Here is a 25241-nt window from a genome sequence, read left to right as displayed (position 1 = left end):
CCTCACCCCCTGGAGGACATTAGGCAACATCTGAAGCCATTTTTGGTTGTCACAATGGAGTAGAGGGGAGCTGCTGGCATCTAGTGGGTCAAGGCCAGGGGTGCTGCAATGTCAAAAGTGCTGAGGTTGAGAAACCTTCCATTAAAAATATGAGAAGATGAAGCATGATGAAAGAATAAAGCTGCATTTATTTTTGTTTGTTCGTTTGTTTGTTTTTGTTTAATTAATTAATTTATTTTTGGCTGCGTTGGGTCTCGTTGCTGCGCATGGGCTTTCTCTAGTTGGGGCGAGCAGGGGCTACTCTTCATTGCGGCGCGTGGACTTCTCATTGCGGTGTCTTCTCTTGTTGCGGAGCACGGGCTCTAGGCGCACGGGCTTCAGTAGTTGTGGCACGCAGGCTCAGTAGTTGTGCCACAGGGGCTTAGTTGCTCCACAGCATGTGAGATCTTCCCGGACCAGGGATCGAACCCGTGTCCCCTGCATTGGCAGGGAGATTCTTAACCACTGCGCCACCAGGGAAGTCCCTAAAGCTGCATTTATGAACGTTAATTAAAATGATTTAACCCCCTTTTTACACATCTGTGACACTTATTTGTAATGTCTTAGTGGCATCTCTGGGAATTGAGGTTCAAGGGATTAAAACAGGACCATGGGAAGTAAGTCAACAATTTTTGCCAACAAACTTGTAAAGGTTAAAGAAGAGGAAACACACAACAATAGTGAGGGTGTGGTGATGCAGACATTTGTTTAGCCTGGTGGCAGTATGAAGTGGTCCCACTGTTTTCAAAAGCAGCTTGACAATGTGTTGATAACTCTTAAAAATGTTCTTATTCTTTCATCCTCAAATTCCACCTCTGAGAATTCATCCTAAGGGGAAAATCCAAAGTATGAAAAAAAGCTTTAATGCAAATCTTTATTCTAAGCACCATTATTTATAAGAAACATCGAAAATGACTTAAATTTCCAACAATAGGTGTATATAGCAATAAAATATGATAGAGGTACGTGATGGAATTTTATGTCCACATTAAGCATGATGTTTATGAAGAAAAAAAATCACTCATAATGGTAAATGCAAAAGTGAAGAAATGAAATTGATTACATACCATGATCATAGTTATGAAAATAAATAACTTAAAACATATGCATATAAAAGCAACCTGGCAGGAAACACATCAGAATGTTAGCGAGACTATTTCTTTGTACCAGTGGGGATACAGGTGATTTTTATTCTTCTTTGGACTTTCTTAAGGTAATGCAACCATGTTTACTTTAGCTTATTATGTTCAAGGCAACAAATGCTGAATCTATAGATTGTACTAACAATTCAATATTTAGATCTGTTTCTGTTGCGGGTTCTTTTTTTTCTGATCCCTTCTGTCTTCCTTTTTCCTTTCCTCTCAAGGACTCCTGAACTGGGGTACCTTGACAGTAAGAGACTTAAAGATGCACTTCAGAGCACCCTTAAACCTCTGAAATTGTAGGATATATGTACTCTTTTTTTCTTTTTTTAAAAAAGGGTCTTTTAATTGGGAGTAATTTTTAAATAATTGTTCTTTTGATTTATTTTTACCTTGATCATGTACTATTTTGATAACAAAAAATAAAATGATTTTTTAAAAATTATACAGGGGATTGAAGTGTAAGGGACAAAACCATATGTCAAATCCAAGGACAACTATGGATCAGCTCTAGGGCCTATCAGTGGACCAAAGGATCTTGATCCTCACTTCTGAACAGGGACCAAGGGGCTCAGATGCCCTCACTGATAGTTGAGTCCTTTGCATCAGGTTAACCTTGAGAGACAGTGGGGGGTGGTTTCCAAATTAGATGCTCACTCCTGGGGCTGTGAGATGCCCCAGAATACAGCACACACCTCAGGGAGCCAGAACAGAGATCCCGCGGCTTCACAGAGAGCCTCTGATCAAGTGCCATTCTAAATTCTGGCACGTGTTATGGCATGGAAGAAAAAACAAATAGCATTTACTACTTCTGACTCTTTCTTAACTTTCTGTTGACCTTGTGTTTTATCTAGATAAGAGGGCTGTTCTCTAAACTTCTGAAGTGATGTTCTCTGTCAATATCACAGATGTTGAAAATAAAGTCCAAGGCGGTAACTGACTTAAAGCAGAAGGTCCACATTCCCTCCCGTAGTCTTCTCTTCCATTGCTGACCGAATCCAGGACTCCTCAGCTCCCCTGCCTAATGTGACCTAAACATACTGGGAGTGCCTTCACCATGTTATTGGCTGGGGGACAAATTCCTTCTTATTTTTTATGACCTGCTGCAAGAAATCACCACCTATGAGAAATCATCTTGGACCACCCTGCCCCCCACCATGCAGAGTTAATGACTCTGTATAGCTTCACACAGCACACTATAGGTTCTCAGTAAATAACTATTGTAAAACTTAAGAAAAATGCAAATTTACTTTATCGTAGTTTCTCATTTCTCAGAGTTACTCCATGAACTACCAGCATCAGTCACTAGGGAGTCTGATGAAAAGGCAGATTCCCAGGGGCTACCACCCTCCTCTTGAGTGAAGCTGTTTTTGGGTTGGGTCCAGGAATCTGCCTTTTATAAGGTACCCCCAGGGGACTTTTCTGCACACTGAAGTATAAAAACAATTGGCTAAGGCAAAGCGATGCTTCAAGCCATGTGTAGAGTTTTCAGCCAGTCCCTGAAATGTTTATAGCCATTTGAAACTTTGCCCAGAATTATTTTCCTTGTTTGTTAAGATATTACCAAAAGGGTGGGATAAAAATCAAAAAGAGCAATGATCATAAGCCCAAAATAGTTGTAGATTAGAGATCTAGATGGTCAGCCCTCTTTCTCTTCTTTCATCAAACAGGTGTAACCTTGTAGAATCTCCCAAATAGGTGGAATTTTAGAGCTAGAAGGGACCCCAGAAATCCAGTCCAAGTTACAGATGAGAAACAGAGTTTTGACATGTGTGTCAGTTTGGATCTTCCAAAAAATGAACACCAAGACAAATTTAGAAGTGCAAGAGATTTATTGGGACAAGAGTCTGAAGAGTAATGGGAGAAGGAACAGGAGTAGACAGGGAGCATCTACTGACCATGCTGCAGGTCTGACACCTGTGAGAGGCAAGAGGGAAGAACTGGGTAGAAAAACCTACAGACCGCAGTCCCACTAAGAAAGAGTCTTGGGCAGGCCGATGAAGAGCTCCTGAGCAGAGAGGGAACATTAGAGGAGTCTTGTGTTGGATAGAAATAGCCCAGCCTTGTTCCTCCCCCTGGGCTTGGTTGTTGGCTAGAGGCAGGTTGGGGGATCATTGCCTTGGCAGGACTGTGATAGTGAATCTCAAGGTACCAACTGGCTCTACTCCTCACCTCAGGTTCTCGGGAAAAGAGACCTGAACAGCTGACCCCACCGCATGCTCCATATCACAGTTAGTACAGAACAAGGACTGAACTTTCATCCAGAATTCTTTCTGGATTATTCTACAGAGCATTATTCCTTTAACTTCTTGATGCATCCCACACCCCAACTGTTGTAGGTTTGAACTTAATCTTGTGGATTCTGGAACTAGACCTCATGAGGGGTAGAGAAGGCAAGACTAACTGTCAAGTAAGAAAAGGAAAGGGAGAGATGCAGAGGGGATTTAAGGTCTTTGCGGGTAAGAGTGAGACAGCTGAGTATGGTCATAGTTGGTCTATTTGTCTATCCAGCAAGCTTTCCATTTCCCTCCTTTGGAGAACTCTTCTCCCTTTCCACATGGTTCTCAGAGGGCTCTCAGTCTTGGCGCTCTACTTCCCATCCCAGCCAGGAGTACTTGACCTAGGCTGGGGGAATCCTTTGGATTGATATTCAGTCATTAGGGGAGAGAAATTCTCTTTTTGCTGGAATAGCAAAGCTGTGATTGCAGGAACTAGGGCAACTGATGGTGGTGGTCTTTCTTGTTCTGTGGGGAGAGGAGCTCTGCTGAATTGAGACAAGCAGAAGTCAGCAGAGATGAGAGGTGAATAGAGAGAGTGTGAGTCATGCGCGCTCTGAGGCCTTGTCTGGCTCCTATACCTCTTCCCTCCATTCTCGGAGGTCCTTCCCAGACACATGGGTCAGTGTGCTCCCTTTTACCTGGTACACTAGGCAGATTCTAACATAGCCCCAAATGCCCAGCCCCTGGTATATATACACCTTCCTTTAGTTATTCAATCAAACACCACTCTAGATTTTTCTGGAAGGGATTTTGCAGTTGTAATTAAGGTTCCAAGTAACCTGATCACATGAGCCCTGAAAGCCCAATCAGAGATTGCAGATGGAGACATCAGAGAGACTTGAAGTGTGAGAAAAACTCAGTGAGGGAGATGGAGGAGCCATGTACTAAGGAATGCAGGTGACCTCTAGGAGCTGAGAGCAATTCCAGATGACAGTCTTACAATCACAAGGAACTGAATTATGCCAACAGCCTGAATTAGATGGGCGACACATTTCTCCCCAGATCCTCCAGATGAGAACTCAGCAGGCAACACCTCAATTTCATTCAGCCCTTGAGCAAGAACCTAGCCACGCCATACTTGTCTGTTTGTGGTAATTTCTTTATCAACAGTAGAAAATAAGCATACTTGGATTTGCTTTGCTTACACCTGAAGAAGTCCCGACTGAACAGTGGGGAGAACATCGACCCCCTTCACCCAGTGGAGACTCTACAAACTGTTGTCCTTCACTCTGCTTTCCTTGGGTATAAATCTGCTCGCAATGGCAGCTGTTGTTGACTAGTGTGACGGAAGAATCCAAAAATACATTTTGATGGGGACAGAGGGAGCACGAAATGGCTCTTGGGTCTGAAGTGGGCTGGGGAGGAAGATCACCGAAGGAATGAAGAGGGGGGAAAAGGCTGGTGGGACCCAGAAGAGACACATCTCCTGATGAATCTCCCTGCTTCCACCATTCTCAACAGCAGCCAGAGTGATCTTTATGAAATGTGGATCAGATCACACTCTGAGCTCTCCAGGGCTTCCCCTCTCACACAGGGTAAAAACCAAAGTTCTTCGAGGAGCCACGGGTCCTCCACGACCTGGTCCTGTCACCTCTCCTGCCTGCTCTTTGCCCACACCTCTCACTCTGCCCCAGCCCCGCTGGCCTCCTTGCTGCTCCATAGCCCAACGCACCTTCTTGTCCCTCTAGGACTCTGCTCTTAAACCTCTGCCGGGAGTCCTCTTCCCTGACACCCTTCATTCTTCACTCTTTCGTGTCCATCTGTTCTTCACTCAAATGTTACTTTCTCAATGAAGCCTTCCTTCACTGCCTTGTGTAAAATTTTATCTCCATTCCCCCCCCCCCAAATATTCCTTCCTTGCTTTATTCTTTTCTTTGTTTTAGCGTTTATCACGTCCTAAAAGATTGTTTATTTCACATGTTTGTTGTCTGACTCTCTCACTAAAATGTCAGCTTCATGCACACAAGGATTTGAGTCTGTTTTGAGCTTGCTGGACCCCCTGTACTGAGAACTGTGCCTCGTGCATTTGCTAAATGATTGACCGAAAGGCGGATGTGTGCATAAGAAGAGATATATTTTACTTCATAAGGGTGATTTCTTTCCCCTTAAAAGAAATTGGTGGTGGGTAATGTGATCCAGCAATCCCACTCCTGGGCATATATCCAGAAAAGATAAAAACTTTAATTCGAAAAGATACAGGCACCCCAGTATTCATAGCAGCACTATTTACAATAGCCAAGACATGGAAGCAACCTAAGTGTCCATCAACAGATGAATGGATAAAGAAGATATGGTGTATATAAACCGTGGAATATTACTCAGTTATAAAAAAAGAATGAAATAATGCCATTTGCAGCAACTTGAATGGACCTAGAGATTGTCATACTAAGTGAAGTAAGTCAGACAGAAAAAGACAAAAACCGTATGATATCACTTATATGTGGAATCTAAAATATAACACAAATGAACTTATTTACAAAACAAAAACCGACTCACAGACGTAGGAAACAAACTTACAGTTACCGAAGGGGAAGGTTTGGGAGGGATAACTTGGGAGTATGGGATTAACAGATACATACTACTGTATATAAAATAAATAACCAACAAGGATTTACAGTATAGCAGGGAACTATATTCAATATCTTATAATAACCTATAATGGAATAGAATTTTAAAAGAATATAGATATATACATATGTACAACCAAGTCACTTTGCTGTACACCTGAAACTAACACAGTATTGTAAATCAACTATACTTCAATTAAAAAAAAGAAAGAAAATGGTGGTGGGTATATTTTTAAGAAAAATAGTGAGTTGGCCATTTATTCCCCTTTAGCTACAAAAGTCCAGGACAGTGGGCCATATGGTTTTGCAGCTTGCTTTGCATATGGAGCTGACAGTAAAGACTGCTGTGATAAAAAAGAAATATTGCCAGCCTGACATCAGGACTCTTCCAAAAGCAAGATTATGTGTGTTATTTCAAGAAGTGAGGGGTGTAAACAACAGCTCAACTGGGTCTTAAAAGCTACAGTGAAAAATCCCTAGCAACCCCCAAAATATTCCCTGAACTATAAATACATACATATATTTTATGTATGTATGCATAATATTCATTTTTATTGTGTTTGTGGCATGGGCCATTTAATACAAACCCATTTGTTTGATTCATCAGACATTTCTCATGAGCACAGATTTTGTGCCAGATACAAGGCAAGGTACAGGAGATATAAAAGTGAGCAAAATAAATGGGCTTTTAATTACTTGGGATTAGGTTCAGCTACGTATAACAGAAAAACCCAAACAAATGAGAAGTTTATTACTCCCTTACATAAAAGAGGACCAGAAGTACACAATCACAGGTTGGGATGGAAGATTCATGCTGTAGGGAGCCAGGCTTTTGTATCTTTCTGCTATGCCTTGCCAGCTGCAAAGCTTCATTCTTGATGTCACCTCATGGTCCAAGATGACTGCTAGAGCTCCAGCCATGACAACTCCTTTCCACACTGCTGGAAAGAGAGGGCTGAAGATAGGTGCATCCCCTCCCATTGAAGGAGGCTTTCTGGAAGCCCACATAATACTCCTTCTAACATTTCATTAAGTAGCACTTAGCCATGGGGCCACAAAAAACTGCAAGAGGGTCTGGAAAATAGAGTAAATTAGCAGGATATCAGCTAAAAATTGAGATTCTTGGGACCAACAAATTGTCAAGCAGAACATCATGTGCTTGTTATCAATGCCAGGGGAGAACCCCAACTACATGGAGAGAGAGCAAAGATCATCACTGTGCCAACCACCAGGAGTAGAAGTCCAAACACTTCTGCCCACTGCATCTTGGTATTCGAGTCGCCAAGGAAAGCATGTCGTCGTCAAGCATTAAATGAATCAATGCTTTACTCACATAGAGAAGAGAGAGAAAGATCAGCTTCAGTGATGTGCACTGGTCCGTCTGCTAGCAGATGCCTGGGCGGCTGACATAGGGCAACTGTACACTAGCGGAAGGACCCCTCTTCCTCCCTCTTGGGGTCTGAAATACTGAAAGTTGGGCATGTGCCACAGGGCCATCTACCTACACGCTTCAGCAGAACAAAGGAATACACACTGAGCCTGAAACAGGGAAAGATATTCTCATACAAGCTGATAAGCCCGGCACAGGCTACGTGCATTCTTTAACTCTAGGTTAGGAAGGGTTCCAGGCCGAGGGGCCCATTCTTATGTGGCCCAGCAGGGGCTGAAAGACTACATGCATGAGACTGCCTTTCCCAGCACAAACAGTGGTCTCTGCTAAGGAGTACAAAGAGGCTCCAAAGGAGTGTGGACAGATCCTATGGGGGAACAGAGAAGGAAGTAATAAATTCACCCTAACCTCTTTAAGAAAAGAAAGGAATGCAAATTTTAAAATCTACATCTCTTTCCGTGTCTTCATACCAGAAGAGAACTATTAGGCGAGAATAATTCACAGTGTCAGCTTAGTGCCTCGGGACTCAGTACATATTTCTTGAATGAATGAGTTTCCCGTGGTGGCCCCGGAGGAGCTCTTGGAAGGCAGGGTGACATTGGATCTAGAACTTCGTGTCGAGGAGGATTTCACCAGGGAGATAATGGCAGGAAAGGCATTCCAGACAGACGGAGAAGAGTGAGCAAAAGCAGAGAGGTTTGAAAGTGTGTGGCTTGTGCAGGAAGCAGTGTGTAACCCAGTGTCACTGGAGCTTGCGTTCTGTGGGGGCAGCGGCAGGATTTGACACTGGATTGTTCAGAGCCTCGAATGTCATGCCAAGGAGCATCATTTTACCCAGGGGGCCGTGGGGAGCCCCACTGAGTAGTGTTGGGAGCAGCTATATTCAGTGCAGTGACTCCTGCAGGGCAGGGAGCTGGGCAGCACAGAGACAAGGCTCGGATAATGAGGGCCTGTGGGACGAGAGTGGGAGGAGGCTCAGCGAGAGGATGGATGGACGTGGGGACTTCCTGGCGGTCAGGCTGTGCAGTCTTCATGTCCTGGGAGGAAGAGAAAAGGGCCAAAGGGGACTCCTGGGTTCCCAACTTGTAAAAGCCAAAGTCCTTGACTCTACAATCCAGGCTCGCCATGACCTCCCCAGCCTAACTCCTATTTCTACCCCCTTGCTCACTCCACTGCAGCCCCCACTGGCCTCAGGACCCTTGCTTTGGCCTAGAACCCTTCACCCAGAAGTCTGCCTGGCTAACCTCCCAGCTCCTTCTCATCTTTGCCCAAATGCCACCGTCTTAACGAGGCTAACCTGAACTGTCCTGTTTCAAATAATGATACCCTCTCTCCTCATACTCCTGATCTCCCTTTTCCTGGTCAGCCTTTTCATTTTCCATTGTACTTACAAACTTCTAACTCACCATAATGAACTCATTTATTATATCTATTGTTAATGTCGATCTCTCTGCCACCCCCTCTCTCACCCTGCCCTGCCACTAGAATTCAACTGCATGAAGGCAGCGATCGCTGTATATCATGTTCCCTGGTACATCCCAAGAAACTTGAAGGGTGCCTGGCACATAATAAGATCTCAATAAGGACAACCTGTTGGACAATGAACACTCTGGAAATGTGTAGGTGTCAGAAATGGTGGTCTTCTACTCTGAACAGAGGTTGGGGCTGTAAAAGTAGAGTCTGATGTTCACCCTGGGGCAGCTCAGAGAGAGGACTTGAGATTTCTCTGCCTACAGGAAGGACCTCCACCCAAGGTGGTCAAGGAAGGGACGTCAGATTGGGGAGAGGCCCACCAGGAATCCACACAGAGAAGACGCTATCCCCAGAGTCAATCCAGCCTGGGGTCAAATGGTGTGAATACTTGAATCCTAGTTCTGAGCGGGAAATTCAGGCCACCAGCCTTCATTCAGAGCACAGTGCCTTTCGGGCTCAGGGCTATATGTTGCTGTAGAAAGAACTAAGATTTTTATTTTTTATTTTTTGGCTGCGCCACGCGGCGTGTAGGATCTTACAGGGATCCCTACCAGGGATCGAACCCGTGCCCCCTGCATTGGAAGCGTGGAGTCTTAAACGCTGGACCTCCAAGGAAGTCCCAGAACTAAGATTTTAGAGTCAAACAAATCTGGGTTCATGGCCCAGTTCTCCCACTAGCTGTGGGACAAATTACTTGTCCTCTTTTACTCTTCTGTAAAAGGAGGATAATAATAACTTTATAACTTTATTCATATTACTATTATCATTATTCAATGAGATGATATCAAGTGCCCACATTTTATACAGGCACCGTTCCCAGCATAAAGTAAGCACTAAAAGTTTTAATTCTAATGATGTTGATGATGATGATGATTATGATACAAGGACCTAGATATTTGTTGCTGTTAGACAGGTACCTTTAGCTCTTTCTCCTACTATCTTTTCATTTGTCTGTGTGGCAGAGTCATTCTTTTCCAATAATTGGCTTTTTCCATGTGATGGAGAACAAGGCCATAGGTCACTCTGAATTAACATCCTTCCAACCCTCAGACCCAACAGGCAAGAGAGATTCTCTCCTACCTCAATTGAATAAAATCCTAGGAAGGACCCTGCTTGGCCCGGCTTGGATCCCACACCCTGCTTGTGCCAGTTACTTGGTCAGAAGGATGGGGTTCTATCAATAGCCAGCCAAGGATACCTACTCATCCCTTTGGCCAGGGGTGAGAGTCTTTCACAGATGGTAGGTGGGATATTACATTTTCTGGGAAAATAAAGTAGTCACCACTCTGTATCCTGCCATCATGTCATCTTGCATCACTTCATGGTTGTTTTACATATTTGTTACTAAATTGTGAGTTTCCTGGGACAGGCACCATGGCTTCTGTATTTTCACATCCCTCCACCCCAGCACAGTGATTGACTAAGGGAAGGGCTTCTATAAATGGAGGTTGTTGAATTGAAGCTGAATATGAGTCAGATAAGAGAGTAACAAATTCTGTAGATAACACCTGAGGAGATAGAAGTGGGGCTTCCTGGGAGTCTCATGGGTTCCAACTTTAGGCTCTTCTGAGACCCATTATCTCTCTCACGAGGGACTTTGAGATTCAGTGAAAGGAACACTGAAAATCAAGAGATAAAGGCCCCATTGTGGCTCTTCTACAAAAGCTGTGTGACGGTGTAGAAATCAGTAGACTCCTGGGGCCAAAGTTGCCTTATTTATGAAATGAAAAAGATGGTCTTTGTGGTATCTTGCTTATAATCTTAAAATTCTATGAATATAGTCATCTTTCTTTTTGACATTTTACTGGCTCCTTTTGAATCTCTGTTCAACATTTGAGCAATGTCACAATCTGGTATCATTTTTAAAGGTCATTGTATTTATCTGGCACAGCTTAGAAATTCTATGGTAACCTTTTCAATTTAAACCGAAGACTCAATTTAGAGAAAAAGAACATTGGACTGAAAATCAGGGGACAAGCTCTAGTTTTCATTCTGCCCTAATGGGATGAAGGATATTGGCAAAATTGCTTAAAATCTCTGAGCCTCGGCATCCTCATTTGTATATAACATAGCTGGTATAGATTTGGTAAAAGGCAAGATTGTAACTTTCTAAGGTACTGGCACAGGGGAAACAGCCTGTCTCTCTTTTTTCCTGTTAGTAATAGAACCATCTATATTCTAGCTAGGCACATGGCAGCCCAGCCAGAGACTGCATCTCCCTGACTCCCTTTTGGCTCTGAGATTAAGTGTAGGCCTATGGGTGCTGAGAGAAGTGATATATACATCTTCCAGTTCATCCCCAACCTAAGCACAAGCTGCTCACCCTGGACCTCTTCTATGACGGTAATAATAACAACCATAGCAATGACCTTGGGCCCGGTAAATGGAACACTCTAGTGAGGCAAGGGATGAAGGGCCCCTAAAGTAGAGTAATCACAAGGAAGGTGGTTTGGAAGAAATGATTCCAGAAATTTTTAGGAAGTACAGAGAGCAGGCGTGCCCTCAACTCTATGACAACCAAATGCTCTTACTATTGTTGTCGCACATTCATTCCCAGGAGAAGTTTATTCGAGGTTGAGTTCAAGAGCTTATTTCTGAAAGCAGAGAGTGGCTGCGCCCAACGTGGCCTGTGGCCTGCAGCTCCCTGTCTCCCATATCGAAGCTTCAGGCAGCACCTTGCAAACCTCGTTACACCCACAGCAGCAACAAGACTACCTTAAACTCTGCCCCCACAGAACAAAGGTCCTTAATGGAAAAGACAACACATTTATCACAACTGAGCTGCTTAGAGCAGAATAGACCAGCCAGCCGGGAGGAGGCAGTGCCACCAAAGCCAGATCCCCAGGAGGGAGGCCTCAGCAATTGCCTCTTCCTTGTCAGACGTTTCTCCTTCCAGGGCTTGTGTCTCAGGTTTAGACATTTATGGATTAACTGATGCGGAAGAGTTTGATGGTATATCCCTATCCTTAAAAAAAACAAAAAACAAAGATTTTTTTCTGATTATAATTGAAGTGCACACTCATATAGAAAAATTGGGAATGCACAGAAGTTTAAAAAAAGGAGAAAAATTGATACCTTTCATTATTACCATCCAGACATAACCTGGGTCATGTTTTTGATACATTCTTGACCTTTTTCTTTGTTGGTGTGTGTGTATGATTTTAAAACAAAATTGGAACATGTTGCATCTTCACTCTTACATCCCTTTTATTTTAACTTAAAGTAATCTACTCCTGACGTTGTGAGGTCCCTGACATGGTGGGCTGGCAAGGGCTCTGTTCTCCCACAAATACTCCCAGTAGGTCAAGTCAGAGACAAAAGATGGTCTGGTCTATGAACTTGACCTGGTGTGGCCCTTCTGTTTCTGGTGTGCAGTTTAAGGGAGCAACATGTACCCATCACCCGTAAATTGCGAGTAAAACTTCTTATTGCTGTACTCAAAGCCACGTGATGCCAGAGCACAGAAACTCAGCCATGGCTGGGAGGACAATATGCAAAGGTTACCCACGTATAATAAACAGATCTTTGGGTTTTGTTAAGGTGTTTGGACAAGAATATGTCACTTGAAACATAAACACATTAACATGTTTATCTGAGGATTATGTAGAAGGTACAATAAATGGACTGGAAAATGTTTAAAGAGATTTCCTCCCCCCCACCCCGAAACACAGAGAACAGTGGAGAAAATAAGAATTCCTTTAGAATGGGCATTCAGTATATCTATCTTTCATGCTGTGGGGTTTACCTCGTAAAGTTGCTTTGTAAACTGTAAAGTGCTGTGTAAAAATAACGTTAGCACTCAGTGTGGTATCACTTATATGGAACAAACGGATATGCGTGTCCATATAGATATGCACAGAAAGCCCGCTGTCGGAATTTAAATTTATAATACGTAATCTAAGCAGGTAAGCTTGAAGATCTTCTTTTTCTGCTATTAAGTTCACATAATTTTGTTTGTATCTGTAGTTATAGATTTTGATGCTCCTACTTGGAGTACTTCTCTGTTAAAGTATTTCCTGTGAGAGGTATTAAGATTTCCTTGTATTGTTTTTTTAAAGAATTTTTTGTATTGATTTTGTTCACAAAGGAAGTATTGCAACACATATGCATAAATATTGACCAGGTTGGCTAACCAAGGGAGCTAGCCCTAGTCTTTGTGTTCCAAGAAGCTGTAAACAAGTCATTGGAGCTTCAAAAGGTGGTCCCTCATCTTTGTTTGTTTGTTTTTGTTTTTTGGTTTTGGGTTTTTTTTAAAGCTTTTTTACGAAAATTTTTATTGGAGTATAGTTGATTTACAATGTTGTGTTAGTTTCAGATGTACAGAAAAGTGAATCAGTTATACATATACATATATCCACTCATCTTATGCAGGGGGTGAAACTCCCTGGAAGGCAGGCGGGCCTGTATCTGTGAGTGTTGGCCTCCGCCAGTGAGAGGAGGGGCTCTCGGTAAGAGCCTTCTAAAGAGACTGCCCTTACCTTTCAGCTAAGTCTCAGTCCAAACAAGTTTGGGAGATAGTTGAGCTTCAATTATTCAGAAGCTTATGCCTCACAGCTCAGTGCCATGTGCAGCTAGGTGCCTAGCAATGGCTGTCTGATGGGTAATGATGAGATTTTTTTTTAAAAAATGAGTGTCTTGACCTCCATTCCAAGCCCATTTGCTTGCAGGAGCCCAGCCTTGTTTGGGACCTGTTTTAACCCATTTCCATAAAGAAAGGAACAGCAATCACATGACCTCTGCGCTTCCCAGGAGTTTCAGCACCCAAATTCAGGACTTCCTTCTTAAGGTTTAGCTAGTCTTCTGTTCTGATTTGGTGCCAGGAGAGTTGGAGCTGCCTCATGTGCAGGGACATGAGTCAAGCAGTGACCTTGGCCTGTCCATGTTCTGGCATCCCAGGATGCTATGCTTCTGAGGTGGGGTGGCACAGACACCCCCCGCCCCGCTCCAGTCATGCCAGCTGGAGAATCCGCTGGACTCTTCCCTCTCCCCCACTCCATACCTAGTGGGTCACTGGCCCTGCCACTCTTGCTAATTAGCCGCTCTTGAACCCACACCCCTTCCCATTTCCCCTGCTCTGATTCCAGCTCACCCCGATCTCATCCCCCTGCCTCCCACAGTTTTCTCCCTGCCCCATCGCATCTGGACTCCACACTGAAGTCAGGGCAGTGGTCCGCAAACTTATGAAATGGAGAATGTCTTAGTCAAGATTCTCCAGAGGGACAGGGCCAATAGGATATATATGTAGAAAGAGATTCCTTATGAGAAAGTGTCTCATGTGACTATGGAGCAGAAAGGTCCCACAATATACCATCTGCAAGTTGGAGACCCATGGGAGCTGGTGGTGCAAATTCCAGTCTGAGTCTAAAGGCCTGAGAACCAGGAGAACCAATGGTGTAAATCCTAATCTGAGGGCACGAGAAGACTGACATCCCATCTCAAGCTGTCAGAGAGTGAATTCTCCCTGACCCAGGCTTTTGTTCTATCCAGACCTCCACTGGATATTGGATGAGGCCCACCCACACTGGAGAGGGCAATCTGCCTTACTCAGTTGACAGATTCAAATGTTAATCTCATCCAGAAACACAGACACACCCAGAATAATATTAACCAGATATCTGGGCCCCTTGTGGCCCAGTCAAGTTGACATGTAAAATTAAACATTATGGAGAGTTTTATTCCCTGTAGTTTCAGAGAGGTAGAATCTTGTAAGAAAAGCTTCCTGCATGGCACAGAAGCCACAGTTCCTCAAAGTATGCACCCATTTGCTTTTAGAGCCTGAAGCCCTGGGCAGCCAAGTGTTAAAAATATAGGTCCTGGCCTCTCCCTGGGGAGAGGGAGAGGCCAGGACCTACATCAGGATCTCAGGGCAAGGTATGGGAGTCTGCATGATCACCATGTGCTATGTAAACAGGATAAAGTCTAAACTCCTTAACATGGATGCTGGACCCTTGAGTGTCTGACCCCTGCCCACCTGTCCAGCGCTGGGTCATGCTCTCTTCCCCGTCTTGCCAATACCCCTCACCAGGCTCTGGCCAGGAGGACTCCCCTTGCATGTCCCCTCCCAGTCCCCCCTATTTCATGCCTTTGTGCTACTTCTTGCTCCTGACACTCCCCCTACCTGTATTTTCTTCCCCTTTCTCTTCACCTGGATGACATTTGCTCATCTTTTCAAACCCAACTCAAGTATCCTCTGCACTCTGATGCCTCTCTGCTTGGATAAAGAGATTTTTCATTCATTCAACAAATATTTACAGAGTCCTTTGCACACGTCAGGCACTGTTCTGGGATCTAGTAGTGCATGCAACAGACCAAAGAACCTACCTGCATATAACTCATACTCTAGAGAGGAAAACCAATAAGCAAATTGAAAAAAAAAAACAACATGTAAAATATATGATATGTCAGATAAAGGTGACGTGGAGAAAAATAAAGCAGGAAAAGGTATGGGGAGAGCAATGATTTGGGGGGTAATCAGTGCAGGTCTCACGGATAAGGTGGCAAATGAGTAGAAACCCAAAGGAGAATGGGTTCTCCTTGGCTGAACAGGACATGAATCTGACATTCAGGTGACAGGTCCAGCCTGGACACATAAATTTGACAGTCATTAGCAAAGAGTCATTAGAAGAGGCAACAATATACACGGAGATGCAGTGAGAGAGTGAGTGTGCTTGGCATGATTGAGGCATGGCAAGGATGTCTGTGTGGTTGGAGTGGAGGGAGTGAGAAAAAGAAGAGGATGAGGTGAGCTCAGAAAGGGCCTGGGGAGCCAGAACATGTAACCCCCTTTTGGTTGCTGTAGGCTCTGACATTTTCTGCATGGTTAGTCATCAGAAGGTTTTGAGCAGTGCGGAGACATGATTTGACTGACTTTTAACAGACTTTAGATGGCAAGGTAGAAACAAGGGTTGAGGCCATTATAATGGTCCAAGTGAGAGGTGCTTATGACTCAGATTAAGGGCAGGATGGGATGGTGAGAAGGGGCGAGATTCAGGATTGGCTGATGGAGTGGATTTAGGATGTCAGAGACAGATTTGAGGCAGAGACGGCTCTAAACTTTTTTTAACTGTTTTTTTTAATGTGATAAAATATAAATGACATAAAATTTACCATTTTTAAGTGTACAGTTCAATGACATTAAGTACATTCACATTGCTGTGCAACTGTCACCACCATCTGTCTCTAGAAATTTTTCATCTTCCCAAACTAAAACTCTCTACTCATGAAACACTAACTCCCCAGAACCCCCTCCCCCCAGCCCCTGGCAACCGCCATTCTACTTTCTATCTCTGTGAATTTTGCTACTCTAGGTACCTCATATAAGTGGAATCATACACCACATTTGTCCATTTGTGACTGGCTTATTTCACTTAGCTTAAGATCTTCAAGGTTCATCCATGTTGTTGCATGTGTCAGAATTTTTTTCTTTTTAAGGCTGAGTAATATTTCATTGTAGGTATATACCACATTTTGTTTATCCATTTATCTATCAATGGACACTTGGGTTGTTCCTACCTTTTGGCTAGTGTAAATAATGCTGTGAACATGGCTGTACAAATATCTATTCAAGTTCCTGCTTTCAATTATTTTGGAATTGAAATTCCAGAAATGGAATTGCTGTATCACATGGTAATTCTATGTTTAATTTTTTGAGGAGCCACCATACCATTTTCCACAGCAGCTGAACCATTTTACATTCCCTCTAGCAATGCACAAGGGTTACAATTTCTCCACATCCTCATCAACACTTATTTTTTGTTTTTTGATGATCATCATCCTAATGGGCATGAAGTGGTATCTCATTGCAGTTTTTTTTTAATTTTTAAAAAATTTAAATTTTATATTGGAGTATAGTTGATTAACAATGTTGTGTTAGTTTCAGGTGTACAACAAAGTGATTCTCATTGCAGTTTTGATTTGCATTTCCCAAATAATTAGTGATGTTCAGCATCTTTTCACGTATTTATTGATAGACTCCAAAATTTGACGTAAGCAGCTGGAAGAAGGGGATTGGTATGGAGCGAGATGGGGAATAATGTGGGAAGAGCAGGTTTTGAAGGAAAAATCCCCAGAATTAAATTTGAGGTATATGTTACATAGAGGAGATATTGGTAAGCAACAGGACATGAGTCTGACATTCAGGTGACAGGTCCAGCCTGGACACATAAATTTGACAGTCATTAGCAAAAAAAAGCATACATAAAATCGTGAAATTGAATGAGATCCCAAGAAAGTGTTTGTAGAGATGAGAAAGTCTGAGGCCCAAGTTCTGAGGCCCTCCTATTTGAAGGATGAGAGATGAGGAAGAACTAGCCAATCAGATGAGAAGGAGTGGTCAGTGGTCAGTAGGAGGGAAGCCAAGTGAAGACGAAGTTTCGAGGAGAAGGAAGTGATTTCTTATGTCAAATGCTGCTGAAAAGTTAAACAGAAAGATTGAGAATTTTCTGTTGCTTTAGCAACTTGGAGGTCATTAGTGAAACATTGACTGTTGTTTTGGTGAATTAGTGAGGCTGAAAGCCTGATTGGAGAGGGTTCAGGAGAGAAGTGGAGGTGAGGAATTAGTGACAATGGGTATAAACAAAGTATTTGAGGAGTTTGCTATAAAGACATGCAGAAAAGTGGGGGATGTGGGATCAAAAGAAAGATTTTTGTTAATGATAAAAATTATAATACACTTATATGTTGATGGGAGTGATCCATTAATGATGATGCAGGAAGGAAGGGGGAGAATTACTGGAGCAATGTGATCCTTCCCTGTGACCCTTGTGCCTTTCTCTAGCAGATTTCTAGCAAAGCACCTCAAACACCACTAAATGTACTAATTGGCTTACTTGTCTCTCTCTCTTTTCATGTGTTAGTCAGGTTTTCTTGCGATAATGCTGTGTAACAAACAACCCTAAAAATCTCAGCAGCCTACAAGAGCAGTGCTTTATCTCCTGCTTAGGTTGGCTGCTGTACAGCTGCTCTCTGCTGGGCTTGGCTGAGCCAAGCTAACTCCAGCCTTTGGGTTGGGGTCCAGCCTGTTCCACGTGTCTCTCATTTTGGAACCCATGGCTACCCTAAATGTACTCTTCTGGAAGCAGAGCAAGCCAAAACACATAAACACACTTAAAGCCTCTGTTTGCAGCAAGTTCACTCTCATTCCATTGGCCAAAGCAAGTTACAGGCAAGCCCAAAAGGAAAGAAATGTAAATGCTGTCCACAGACTGGAAGGGCCATAGCAAGGAAGGAAAAAAAAAAAAAAAAGGAAAAACAGGACAATCTACCATGTTCTGCTAACCTACAAGCCCCTCAACAGAATGATCTTATTTGTTCTGTTTTTCTAGTGCCTAGCACCATGCCGAGCGTGTAGAAGATGCTATAAAAATATTGAATGAAAGAATATCACCAGGTTTTTTCTAAACAAGCTAATTGTTCTATTTCTTTTAATTTTTGGATCCAAAAGGATTTGGGTTTCAATCCCAGCATCTGCACTTTTTAACATTATTTTATTTATTTTATTATTTATTTTTAACCTTGTCTTTCGGCAATAATAGTAAAAATAATAGCAGTCAGAATTTCTTGAGTGTTTACTCTGTGCTAGGAATGCTGCTAAGGGTTTTAGGTTCTGTATGTCATTTTAATCTCCAAACAAATCTATGAGGTAGGCATTGCTCTCCCCATGTTATAGATGAGGTGACAGAGAATCAGAGAGGTTCAATAACTCCCTCAAGCTAGAGAGAGGTGGAGCTACAATGTGAACCCAGGTCCAGCAGGATCCAAAGCCTCCTTTTAAACACCATGCTCTATCACTCCTAGATGTTAAATTAACCCCACCCAATGTAAAACAGGAAGAAGCATGAGAATGTCCACTTTGTAAAATTGTTAGATTTATTTATTGTTAGATTTATTTATAAATAATATGTATATCACCTGGCCCAGAGAAGGTTATACTCTGGGCACTCAATAAATATTATTTCCTGTTTTCCTTTTCCATTTCACTTCTGACTCCTGCTGCCAGACTCGATGGAAACTTTCCTTACGATCTGATGCTCAGAAACCATTAATTATAGTTCTGTTAAACTTACAATACTCAACCTCTAAGACCTTAACAGGCCGGCTGCAGAAATTTTCTCTGAACTCACACCATTAGCAGTGAATTTCTAAAACCCTTGGGAAGACATTGCAACTTGCTCAGTATTTCTCTTGGCTCCTGAATTATTCATGTCCCTTGATGGATTCTGAAGTTGGCCTCCTCCTGAGGGAGAAGTTTCACAAATAAGGCTTGGGCCAGTCACTTTGAAGTTTCAGTTGAGTAGGTGGTGACTGAAAGAAATCAAGCAGGTGGCAGGGGAAAGGTTGCCAAGTGACCTGCGAGGCATCAGGCCCAGGAGAAGGGTGGGTATGCTCAAAATCTGCTCGACAATTTCAGACTCTGAGGGTGGGGTAGGGTGGGGAGGTGGAGCAGATTGTGTCTCCAAAAAACAAGGGACGTTCCTTTTTGAGGGCATAGTGTAAGAAAAGAGAAGAAAAAAACATTTATTAAATACCTACTATGTGCCAACAACTAAAAGATGTAATCCTATTTGATCCTTAAAAAAACCAGGTCTGGGTTATCTCTCTTTTACAGGCAAGAAACTGAGGCTTCAAGAAGTGAAATAACTTAAGCAATTTTTAAAAGATCAGAGTTGAGAAGTATATGTATCAAACAGAACTAGTTTGCCTGTGAAGGACAGAAAACCCAGTGCAATCCTGTTGGAATCACTGCAGGGCTGGCATGGTCTTCCACTGTGCCAGAGACCCTGGCTCCTCTTATCTTATTGTTCTGCCAACTTTAGCCTGTGGCATCCCCTTCATGGTTCAAGATGAACGCTCGAAAATAAAAGATTCATCCCGGAAGAAATAATGACACATCTGCTTATATCCAACTAGGCAAAACTTGGTCACTTAGCTGCTCCAAGTTAGAAGGGAGGCTGAGGAATGTGGCAGTGTGCCCACAGAAAAGTTAAGGTTCTATTTCTAAGGACAAACGAGAGAAACAGATATTGGGTCCACCAGCAATCTCTGTTACCAGGAAGTTAAATCTAGGTCTCTCTCACTGCAGAGGACCCCTACTCCACCAGTTCTACTATACTGCCTTCCCTAAGAGGAGTGCCATTGCCACAGAAATCTCCATCAGGCTTAAAGTGCCCTGTGGACAACAGCCAGTTCCCATAGGTGCTTACGGTGAGCCAGGCATTATGTGATGTGCCGTATAGCACTGTCTCATTTAATCCTTCAGTAACCTCATAAAGCAGGAACTTTATTCTCCCCATTGTACAAATGAGGAGACTGAGGCCCAGTGAGATTATATGGCATGCCCAAGGTCAAACAGAGAGCAGATAGCATCTGGATCCATATGTTGTATGGCATCCATACAACGGCAAAGAGGATCTGCACTCAGGCAGTGTAGACTCCAAAGCCTAGTCTTTTACTTGTTATGCTTGTCTGTTTCATGTGTGTTCCCACTTCAGGGCCTCTACTCCTGCAGGTCTCTCTTCTGGAATCCTATTCGTTCAATCTCTTGCCACCCCTTACAAAGTTCTCGTTCAGTCTAACAGGAAACACACTGAGAGTCTGGATCAGGCCAGCCATTGTGCTAAGTGCTTGGGGAACTAAAGAATATATCAGCTGAGGTCCCTATTCTTATGAAGCTCACATTTTACTTTGATATCCAGCATCTAAATGTCCATACTATGATATGAAAGGGCCATAACAACCAAGTGGTTCACAGTGCACTGGAGGACAGATTAATGGGGTAAGTTTCTATTATCTGGAGGGAGCTAAAGGACACATTACATAGGAGGTGAAATTCCTTATACTTTTCCCCAATTGTTCCAAGTAAAACTCATTTATCTTGAGTTATACCATTTCTTCTGTTTCTTTTCCTTTCTACTAAATCTTCTTATCTGCCTTTCTCTAGTGCCCTCCACCTTACTTTGATCGTGTTTGCCCATCTAGTCATCTGCCTATTCTATCCCTATTCCCTTCACCAGTGGTTTTGGGGAAGAATGGCACACGTTCTTAATCTCCCCTTCCCCACCCTCCATTCTCTCTTTAACCACACCAGTCTGCTTCTGCCCCCAACACTATACCAAGAATGACCAAATGCTCTGGCTTTTTCCCAGTCTGCAGTTAAAAGTCCAAGTCCTTTTCTCTGGACAGAAGGTAATATTCATTATGTAGTTATTGGGTATCTGGTGTCTCTATGCAATATCTCATGTAGCCCTCAATGTAGCCATAGGAGGTTGGTGCTATTGTTAATCCAATTTTACTGTAAGGAAACTGAGCTCCAGACAGGTTGAATCACCTGACCCAGGTTACCAGCTAGGAGACAGTGAAGCTAGGACTTCAGCTGAGTTTGGCTTGTTCTGGAGTCCAAGCCCTTAACCATTACTCCTTCAAAAAAACAGGAGATAACTATATGCTAGGAGAGTAGGAGTGGGCCAGGATTTAGGGTTGTAGCCCTAAGAAACATGGTAGAAAATTGAAATAGCCCTTGTGGAAAAAAAGAATAGGGAATTACTACGACAACTCAATTAAATGGTATCTGCATGGAGAGCACAGATGAGTTTGGAAATCTCAAGTACCAGTTAGTATTATTTGACAAGAGCTGAGGTGGGTGGGTTGATCTGGTGTTCATAATATGAAGGATGTGAGGCAAAAGATGAGGTGGGCAGTGATTTGAAGATGTCAATAAGAAGGTAGTTGAAATGATTGGTTGTGGCTTTAAAGGAGAGACACTAAGGTAAAAGAGACTATTGGGCTAGGGGAAGAAGGAGGGCAAGCTCAGAGATCAAGGTTGTGAGAATGAGGAAGTGGAGAGAGTGGAAAAAGATGAGACTGACTTGAGAATAGGCAAGATGACCCAACAGAGTAGTGCCAGGAGTGCCCTTGCCATGGGCACAGTTGTGAACATTCACACACGTCTCCATGTTGTTCAGGGAAATGAGTTTGATGCTTTTGAACTGAAGAATTCTAATACAAATTCTTCATATCAGTTTTATGATGCAAAATGGCATCTCTCCCCACCTACGACTGGGAGAGGAGACACCTCTTTCATCTCTTTCCTAAGATTCTATATTAACTGTGAAGATGAGTTTTTTAAGACCCAGCTCTGGAATTTAATTTGTTGCATTCATAAGCAAAAATCAGACCTCAAGATTACCAACAGGGATGGAAAAAAAGAGTAAGGAAAATTTTATTTAATAACACTGAAGTAAACATATTGATGATCTTCCACAGAGAAACAACTTAATGTCTATCAGCAGGTAATGGAGAAATAATTTATAGCACATCCATATGATGTGGCATAGGAAGCAGCCAAAAATAAAAATGAGGAATCTCTTTATATACAGAAATGGCATAATCTCCAAGATATCTATGAAATAAAAAAAAATCATGGTGCATATGAATGTATATGTGTATAAGAAAGGATGGTGACTAAAACATGATATGAATAATAACATATCATACTTTCCAGGTTATGCCTACATACCCTTGGAGTAACCTTCTATGGAAGGTCAGGAGACGGTGGGTCTGGCACCTCTAGAAAGCCAAGTTCTGTAACCAGATCTCAGCCTAAGAGAACAGTTTGGGCAGGTCTTTGGTGGGGATTGTTTGGGAACTTTAATTGCAAGACACCACGAATAAAAGCGTACATGCCAAAGTGCCTTGAGGCTTGAGCCCAGCGTGAGACCCTCTCTGCTACCTCCAGCCTGAAATCTGATCTTGTGTTAATTCAAGGGTGTGCCCATGGGGAGCATTTTCACAGTCAGGGCAGACTCACATGAGTGAATGCTGGAAAAAGCTGAAGTCCTTTAGACCCTGATACAGGCGACATGGTTCTCACTCAAATGGGTACAATGTTTGGGTTCTTTCTTCATTAAGTGCTTTAGTGGCATCAGAATATACTGGATCTCCAACGAAGTTTTCTGTTGTACAGGTATAGTGAATGTAGGAACCCCAGTTCCCAAGATCACCACCACCATCACTCATTTATTTTATCCTCAATGGAATAACCAATGTCAAATTTCACGGAATAAACTTTACAAGGATGTTTTGTTCTTCACAGTGAAAAAACCCCATTTATGTTAAGATTTGATCTGGCACAGCTTGACTCCACTGAAGATAAAAGTCAATCTTTTTTTATCAGTTGGGGTATCAGGTTGCAGAAAAGTTAACATAGCACACCTGAGACTGCTTATCCTTAGAATGGTCTGCTTGCAAAGTTGGCCCTTGGCTGGCATCTGGGAACGTGGATTTCCAGAGGCTTCCCATCACCCACACTAATAAGAACATCTCAGCAGGCCTTAACTGTTTGTGCAAACAATGTGATTTATGTGAGCACTTACTTTCCTTCTGGGAGTCTGGAATTTTGGTAATGCCGAGAAGAAGTTGTCTACCCGACTAGCCCCCAATAAAAACCTTGCTAAGTCTTCAATGAGCTCCTTTGGTAGGCAGTATTTCACATGTGTTGTCACACCCCCTTGCTGGGGAAATTAAGCAAGTCCTGTGTGACTCCACTTGCGGAGGATTCTTGCAAGCTTTCACCTCATTTCCTCCAGACTCCCCGCTGACCTCCACCACTGCCAAGCTCATTTTCCGCTTGCTGATTTTGCCTTGTATCCTTTCTCTATAATTAATCATAGCCATGAGTATGACTATATGCTGAGTCCTGTGAGTTCTCCCAGGGTGATCATAGTGAACTGATTTATTTGTTGTAACAAATAAATATCAAGACTTCAGAGGCTCAACACAATAGTTTATTTCTTGTTCGTGTAGAGATCAAGGCCAGTGCTCCTGGTGGGCAGGTGGCCTTCTACTCAGTCACTGAGGACCCAGGCACCTTCCATCTTGCACTCCACAGTAAGTTTGCAGTTGGAAAAAGAGACCGGAAAGGACATGCCTCCTTCTTAACCCTCCCCTTAACCCTAACCCCAGCGTTGGCCCTGAGATGACGCACATCCACCTCTGGCCACATTCCATTGGCAATCACGAGTCATATGGTCCCATCTAGATGCAAGGGGACTAGGAAATGTGGTCTCTGCTTGGTGGCTGTTCCTCTGCAGCAACTCTGTGGAAAGAAAGCATGAATCTCTGATGACCAGCAACAGTACCGTAATAGATACTTATTATGAACCTGTCGTGTGCTCAACTTCATACCAAGTGCTATGATACAACACAAAGAAGTCGTATTGTTCTTACCCACACGAAGGTTGACATGTACAAGGGAACTGGTCACCCCCAAGGATGAGGAGACAAGGCTCCCTTTTTCTGGGAAGTCGTCTTTTCTACTAGACCCTCCCTCTGTGTTTCCCTAGTAAGTGGGGCTGATCCCTCTCATAGCGCTTAGTGCATCGAAACTGACCATATTCTTGTCAGACTCTCCTGACGGATTGTAATATTTTTGAGGTTGCAACGTCAGCTGCCTTATTGATCAGCACATATTCCTAGTGCTCAGCACAGAACATGGCACATCTGAGATATTCAGTAAATGTGTAAATGAATGAATGTTCAAGTGGGACGGTGAGATACAGTGCAGTACCATGCTGTGAGCACAGGTTATTCGAATCTTCTTATCCCTTGTGACCTTGAAAAAGTTGCTTAATTTCTCTGAACCTCAATGTTTCATTCTTAGAATGGGGAGAAAAATACCAACTTTGCAGGGCTGCCATGAGGATTTTCTGAGATTCTGAATGTGTATTCAGCACCTAGCCCTGAAGTTATGGAGAACAGTTTTTCGCCATGGAGTACGATGTTAGCTGTGGGTTTTTCATAGATGCCCTTTATTGGGTTGAGGGAGTTCCCTTCTCTTTCTAGTTTGGTCAGTGTTTTTGTTATGAAGAGGTATTGGATTTTGTCAAATGGTTTTCCTGTGTCTGTTGAAACGATCTTGTGTGTTTTGTCCTTTATGTTATTCACGTGGTGTGTCACATTGATTTTTTTTTTTCTTTACTATTTTCGGTTTTCTGTTTATTCTCTGTCTTTTTTTTTTAATTGAGGCATAGTTGCTTTACAATGTTGTGTTAGTTTCTGCTGTACAGTGAAGTGAATCAGCTATATGTATACCTATATCCCCTCCCTCTTGGACTCCCTCCTTCTCTGCCCGCCCCCCACCCCCATCCCACTCATCTAGGTCGTCACAGAGCACAGAGCTGAGCTCCCTGTGCTATACGGCAGGTTCCCACTAGCTAACTATTTTACACATAGTAGTGTATATATGTCAATCCCATTCTAAGATGTTAAATCAACTTTGCACTCTTGGGATAAATCCCACTTGGTCATGGTGTGTAATCCTTTTCTTACATTGCTGGATTCTATTTTCTAGTGTTTT

General features: G+C 42.9%; 1 protein-coding gene across 1 annotated transcript in view; it reads left to right on the top strand.

Annotated features, from left to right (window-relative positions):
* FAM184B (family with sequence similarity 184 member B) overlaps positions 1-25241 on the top strand; it is a 127491-nt gene that overhangs the window by 29194 nt on the left and 73056 nt on the right. The gene's annotated exons all lie outside the window — the stretch shown is intronic.

Source organism: Eubalaena glacialis, chromosome 5, assembly GCF_028564815.1.
Source record: "Eubalaena glacialis isolate mEubGla1 chromosome 5, mEubGla1.1.hap2.+ XY, whole genome shotgun sequence".
Taxonomy (NCBI): Eukaryota; Metazoa; Chordata; class Mammalia; order Artiodactyla; family Balaenidae; genus Eubalaena; species Eubalaena glacialis.
Note: the sequence above shows the minus strand (reverse complement) of the source record. Positions and strands in the feature narration are given on the sequence as shown.